Below are 7,199 nucleotides of genomic sequence, written 5' to 3' on the forward strand. Positions count from 1 at the left end.
TTCAAGACCCTTTGCCTCACCCACAAATGCGTGCATAGAGAAGCTCCGCAATACCTAATGGAGAAAATAAATCATTACACACCAAACCGCAGTCTTCGATCAGCCAACAAAAACCTCCTCCTCGTGCCCAAAACCCGGTATAAATCCAAGGGTGATCGGAGATTCGCTGTCCAAGGGCCTCTGCTATGGAATGCTCTACCAATCAACATCCGCCTGGAAGAAAATCACCTGGCTTTTAGGAAAAAACTCAAGACCTTCCTCTTTTAGCAGATGATCAAAGCTCGCCACAGCGCCTAGAGGCGATTCAGTTCGCATTGTGCGCTATATAAGTATTTCATTCATTCATTCATTTATAACCACCACCAACAACCGAGCACATCAGAAGATGTGGCTGATTAAATTATAGGCAGCATATAGGCATTTTGATATTTTCCCAAGAAGGGTGGATCACAGCACCTTGTTCTTAGTAACGGTCCTATAGTAACCCTCTGATGCTGGCACTTTTTTAGCTCCAACTACCACATTCTACTCTTTAGCGGATCCCCTGTTGTTGTTATTTTTTTTCAGTGACATATTACGAAAAAAACTAAATTGGAAAAATCATCTTTTCTTCACTTGCTTTGCCTTGAACCAGACACATCATTTTATTGTTATTTATGAATATAAATGATAAAATAAAATGTATACTTTTTAGTTACAGTAAAAATATTTAAAAAAAAATTACACTGGTCAAACTGGAAAACCTTTTTGACTTTTTGCCTATAGATTACATAGAAAAAATTGTGACAAAAGAAAATCCAGTTTGTCCTTCCCAAAATGTTGTAAGTATTTTATATGCAATGCAATGTTGTAATGTCAAAGTTATCACCAAATAAACAGGCTAAAAGTGAAAATGCAAACATTGCTCTGGTCCTTTTAGTGGTAAAAAAATATAGGGGTTGAAGTGGTCAAAATATAAGTTTTAACCAGTGTTTGTTTTTGCCTTGTTGTCTAACAGGGATTTATCTGCACAGTTTTAATGGGACAAAGCAATAAGTACCAATAGAACATTTAGCATATAAATTCTAAATTGAAATTCACAGAACACTTCTACATTGATGAGCAGAATGTACCCAGGTTCTGGCAGGTTTGGTGAACTTTACCTAAGTACAGACACAAGGGGTCAAGGGATAAGAGTTAAATAACTGAAAATAAAATGTGGTAAAATAACGCTTGCAGTAAATCTGATGTGAATGTGCAATTCACGAATCCCCCGTACACACAAGCAGATTTTCCACCGGAATAAACTTGGATGGTTTTCCTGACGGAATTCCAGCTTGGTTTGCATACACACAGTCACACAAAAGAACTTTTGAATGTCAAGAACGCGGAGAAGTACAAAACTACGACGAATCGACAAAATGCTTCCGAGTATGCGTCAAATTGTTTCCGAGCATGCGTAGGAATTTTGTGCGTCAGAATTTGTACAGACCTGCACGGCTTGCGGCTGGCTGATGGGGCGGATGTGAGAGAGGTGAGGGGAGGGGCCTGACTGCGGCGTCCTCGTGGGAGATGGTGGAGGCCCCGAGGAGTGAGCCGGAGGCGAGCACAGTGAGAGGGTGCTCTGCCCCGGCGTGAGGAACGAACAGCCACGCTGACTTTCAGCTCCGCCCCCCCCCCCCCGAGATCGACTTCGGCGAATAACTGAGCAGAGGCGGCTTGGCCCGAACAACCTCCCGCTTTGGTGTGAGCAGGGCGGGAGAGCGGAAGGGGAGCAGCCGAACGAGCGGTAAGACCGGGGAACGGGCAGACGAGGAGGAGGACCCTCTCTTGGAGGCAGCGGAGCCCATACCGGAATTCCAGCGATCCCGCAACGATCCCCGGTCTCCTCTGTGAGGACACAGAGGAGGGGATTATAAGGTCAGACCGTTCCTTTTTGCTTAAACTCCAATTGCGTTGGAATGTGTTAACAGATAAAGGTAATATCGGACGGACAGTGTTATGGCATAAGAGAAGTAGTTTTGCTGAAGCCGTTAAAGTAAGAAGCAGTATACCGGGTAATGTGGATCCCGTTCCCTGGAAATGGAGGGATAAACTTACAAGGGTCCGGCTTATGGCTCCTGTTTGAAAACCTGTTTGCACCTGTGTGAAAATCTCGCTTGGTTTACCTGTCCAATCTGTGTTTAATGGCCCCAGTATCCCCCCCTCTCTCCCTCTTTTATTGTTTTTTTTTCTCCTTATGGTTGGCTGAAGTGAATTAAAGGGACGGTATCATATTTTACAGTTCATTTCAAACCGAGAGTTCCAATAACTTTGGCAGACAAAGTCCATAAATTTGAAGTTTAACAGTGAAATTACAGCAAGTTGATTCCAAAGTAGGAACTGTTAGAAGAAAAAAAAATATATATATAAACAAATAAATAAATAAAAATATACTGAACTGAATAAAGAGAAGGAGAAGGAGAGAAGGAGACATCTAATTGAATAACAAAGCTGGGGCGCAGGAACCCGGGTCAAAAGTATACCGGGCTGAGGGCTTTTTTTCTTTTTTTTTTTTTGTGTGTTTATAACCCTTTCCCTTGATTTGGTGGCCTAATTATAGGGCAAAGACGGAATAAAAGTATTTAAAAGGACGGTGCCTGCATGTAGGCAAGCCACTTCTATTACGAACTTGGAAGTTTAAAATTAGAGGTAATGCAGTAACAATATAAGAGTAATCCCTAATAAGAGAACCGCTGGGAAGGTGGTCCCTGGGAAATCCTGGGGAAAAGAAAGACGAAGGAAAAGATGAAGGGAAAAAACACGAGAACGAATGAGCCCAAAAACTCAAGGGAGAGCTTGAATTCCAGTTCAATTCAAAAATATTTAAAAGAAACAAGTCAAAAAAGCCCAGGTTTTGAGGGAAATCAGAGAGGGGGGAGAGAGCGGAGGAAGGAAGTTGGAAAACCGGAGGGGGCAAGAGGAGAATCTTCGGGAGAAGAGGGGGATCAGGAGAGTGGACGAAGGCAAGATGGGACCCCATCTCAGATACCCACAAAGGGGGAAATGCAGGAAATGTTCCTAAAATTAGAAAATATAATTAAAGCTGAGATCCTAACTGTAAGGAAGGACATGGGGCACTTATTGAAGCGAGTAGAAGAAATGGAGGTTCAAACAGGAAGACAGGCCAGGGAAATACTGGAATTAAAAATACAAGTAAAGAAATCGCAGGAAGCGCATAGAGAGACCCGACATAAGATGGAGGAACAGGAAAATCAAAGCAGAAGACAAAACCTGAGAATTAGATCATTGCCTGAACAATCGGGAGAAGACCTGGGCATAAAAATGGGAAAGATATTTAATCCCTTATTGGGAAAAGAAGAAGGGTCAGAGTTAAAGTTAGAACGTGCGCTCAGAATAAGGAAACCTCAAGGGTTGAGGGAAGAAACCCCGAGGGACGTAATAATAAAGTTCCAGCAATACGAAGATAAGGCGAAGATCTGGAGTAAGCTTAGAGGCCTGGCCCCAATTCAATATGAAGGAGTAGCGTTACAGATCTTCCAGGACCTGGCATCGGGAACCCTGGCTCGCAGAAGAAGATTAAAGCCCCTATTGGACCAATTGAGAAACGCAAATGTAAAATATAGCTGGGGTTTTCCGGCAGCGCTTCTAGTGCAGAAGGAGGGGAGGACGCTTAAGCTCAAAAACCTAGATGAAATTGAGGACTTCTGCAATAATATAGGAATTCCTATCCCCCTGATCCCATTAGACCCTTGGGAGGTGTAAGGATTAAGAGGCCCAGGAAGGGGGAACTGTAGGCAACTCAGTAGAGGTCCAATGGTCTTTTTCCTGTTTTTCCCGATATTCTTTGTTTTTGATCTAGGGGGGGGGGGGAGGCGTGGTTGGGGGGGAAGGTGGGGGACTGGGGTCTATGGGGAGGTGGGAGGAGAGGGGACGCAGTTAAGGTCATACCCTAGGTGATTGGGCTTGCAAAGGGAGTAACACTCACTATGCAAAGCAGAAGCTCGGAACGGGCTGAGAGGGTGGGTAGGGGGGGGTGGGAGGGTGGGGGAGGGAGAGGGGTGAGGGGGGGGAAAGGTTCCTGGGGGGGTACTAAGATATACCAAAAGGTGTGGAGTAAAGGTTCCCAGAAAAGGTTGGGATGGCTGAGATAAAATTAGTGACATACAACGTTAAGGGTCTGAATTCGCCAGATAAGAGGTTTAAGCTTTTAAAAGAACTACAACAATATAAAGCAGAAATAATTTTTTTACAAGAGACACATTTAACACAAGACACAAATGTGAAATTGCACTCCGCGAACTATCCAACCTGGATTTACGGAGATTCACCAATTAGGAGGGCTAAGGGAGTGGCTATAGGGTTTGAGAAGGGAAATAAATATGAGGTGTGCGATAGGTTGTCCGACCCAGAGGGGCGATACCTCTTTCTGAACGGGAAAATAGGAGACAGAAAGATTACCCTAGCTAACATATATTGCCCAAACAAAAACCCAGAGAGATATCTGATACAAACATTGGGGAGGCTAGCGGAGTTTAAGAAAGGAGATGTAATAGTAGCAGGGGACCTTAATTTTTGCTTGGACCCAGCAGCTGATAGTACGTCCGGTGCAAGGGGGAGGAATGTGAAAAATATAAAAAAAGTAAAACTTCAGTTGAGGAGTAGTCAACTGATAGATGTATGGAGGATACAGCATGAAAAAACAAAAGATTACACGTTTTTTTCCCCAGTGCACGGGACGTATACCAGGCTGGACTACATCTTGGTCGAACATAGGTTACTGGAGTTGGTCTCGGAAACGAAAATAGAAATTGCAACTTTCTCAGATCACTCCCCAGTTGCAATGAAGCTGAAGATACCCGGGACACAGAGACGCCCCTATTCCTGGAGATTAAATGAGGAGCTTCTTTGTGATAAGAAAGTGGTGGACATTATACAAAAAGAGATAGAATTTTACTTTAGAACAAATAGTACAGAAGAGGTATCGGGAGCTGCCCTATGGGAGGGCCATAAGGCTTATGTTAGGGGTATCCTTATAGCTATAGGGACCAGGGAAAAAAAGGAAAGAAAAGAAGAAAAGGAGAAGTTAATGAGAGAGGTCCATAGTCTAGAGCAGAAGCATAAAATGCAAGGGGGCCAACAACAGGAGACCTTTCATCGATTGATTAACAAGAGAGAGGAACTTAAAGATATTTATGAGGAAGAAACTAGAAGGGCATTTTTGGGTAGAGCCAGAGAAAGGTACTATTGGGAAAATAAAATAGGAAAAAATTTAGCGAGACAAGTGAAAAGTAAAAGAGGGGTCAATTTCATCGACAAAATAAAGGATAAGAAGGGTAAAATGGTATACACGTCTGGGAAAATAGCAGAAGTATTCAAACAATACTACGAGGCCTTGTACAATGTGGAAAAGAGAGGGGAACTGGGAATAGGGCAAAAAGAGAAATTGAAAGAGTTTTTATGTAAAGCCAAAATGCCCCGCCTGACAGATGAGGAGAGGGAGGACATGGAGAGTCCCATTACTGAAGAAGAAATCTATAAGGCCTTAAAAGAGACAGCCTCAGGGAAGAGCCCGGGTCCGGATGGGTTCGTAATTTCGTACTATAAAAAATTTAAGGAACTCTTAGTCCCCCACTTGTGCAAATATATGAATGGATTAGGCACTGAATATGATTTGGGGAGGGAAACATTGCGGGCCGCGATTACCTTGATTCCGAAAGAGGGGAAAGATCAGACGCTTTGTGGTAATTACAGGCCTATCGCGCTCCTAAATACAGACGTAAAACTATACGCTAAAGTAATAGCTGCAAGATTAAAAAGAAATATGAAAAAACTGATCCATCCAGACCAAGTCGGGTTTGTCCCTGAGAGAGAGGGCAGGGACAACGGAATAAGGGCCTTGCTCCTTACCCAAGCTTTAAAAGATAGAGGGTCCCCAGGTCTATTCCTGTCAATTGATGCTGAAAAAGCATTTGACAGGGTAGACTGGGGACTCATGCTAGAAACACTAGAAGAGACTGGGGTGGGCCCGAGGATGATATATTGGATCAAGGCTTTATATAAGAACCCACAAGCGACGGTCAAGGTCAATGGAGAATCTTCGACCCTGCTGCAAATGAGCAACGGGACCAGACAAGGGTGTCCACTGTCGCCCCTATTGTTTGTGATCTCCCTTGAACCCTTGCTGGCCGCAATTCGTAATAACCCAGATATCACAGGGATTAGAATAGGGCAAGAGGAACACAAATTAGCCGCTTACGCGGACGACGTGCTCTTCTTCATCACAAATCCCAGGATTACGATCCCGAATCTGTTAAAAATAATGGAAGAGTTCGGACAGATTTCCAACTTAAAAATTAATCTTGGTAAATCAGAAGTCTTAAATATAAACATTTGTAAACAAGAAGAGGAGAGATTAAGGGCACAATTCTTCTTTCCCTGGCGCAAAGAAATTAAATATCTGGGGGTCCTCCTGTCGAATAACTTAAGAAAACTATACTTAAAAAACTATATCCCTTTATTAGAAGAAATTAAGAGCGAAATAAAGAAAATCTCAGCTAGCCATCTTTCGTGGTTAGGTCGGATAAATGTGGTAAAAATGATTTTAGTCCCGAAGATAACATACAAATTTCAAATGATGCCCATTGCACTCCCTGCGACTTATTTTTCAGTTTTAAGGAAGATAATATCGAAGTTAATATGGCAAAATAAAAAACCGAGAATCTCGTACGCGGTATTAAGGAGAGGGAAAGACCAAGGGGGGGTGGCAGCCCCGGATATAAAAAGATATTACAAGGCAGTAGTTCTGTCTCGGGTGGTAGACTGGGCGAAAGAGGTAAAGGATAAAAGATGGGTAGGTATTGAAAACACGCTTTCACAAACACTTTTAGGAAGAATAATTTGGAATCCGCCACAATATAGGACTTTAGGCTTAAACACTCACAAGATTACACGACTAGTTTTTAAATTATGGGATCAATTACACATGCAAAAAAAATGGAGGTACAATTCACCGTTGATCTATTTGAAAGACAATGATTACTTCCCACCAGGACAAAGAGAAATAGGGGGAAACTGGATATTAAAAGATAATGCACAATTAAAAGATATATTAGTAGAAGATAATTTAATCACATTTCAAGCACTAAGAGAAGACACAGAATTAATGAGGTTGGACGAATGGCGGTACCTCCAGTTAAGAACATTTGTGTTAAAGCTTC

The sequence above is a fragment of the Lithobates pipiens genome, unplaced genomic scaffold (genome assembly GCF_037356315.1).
Source record: "Lithobates pipiens isolate NorthernLeopardFrog02 unplaced genomic scaffold, aLitPip1_a1.2 Scaffold_22, whole genome shotgun sequence".
Taxonomy (NCBI): Eukaryota; Metazoa; Chordata; class Amphibia; order Anura; family Ranidae; genus Lithobates; species Lithobates pipiens.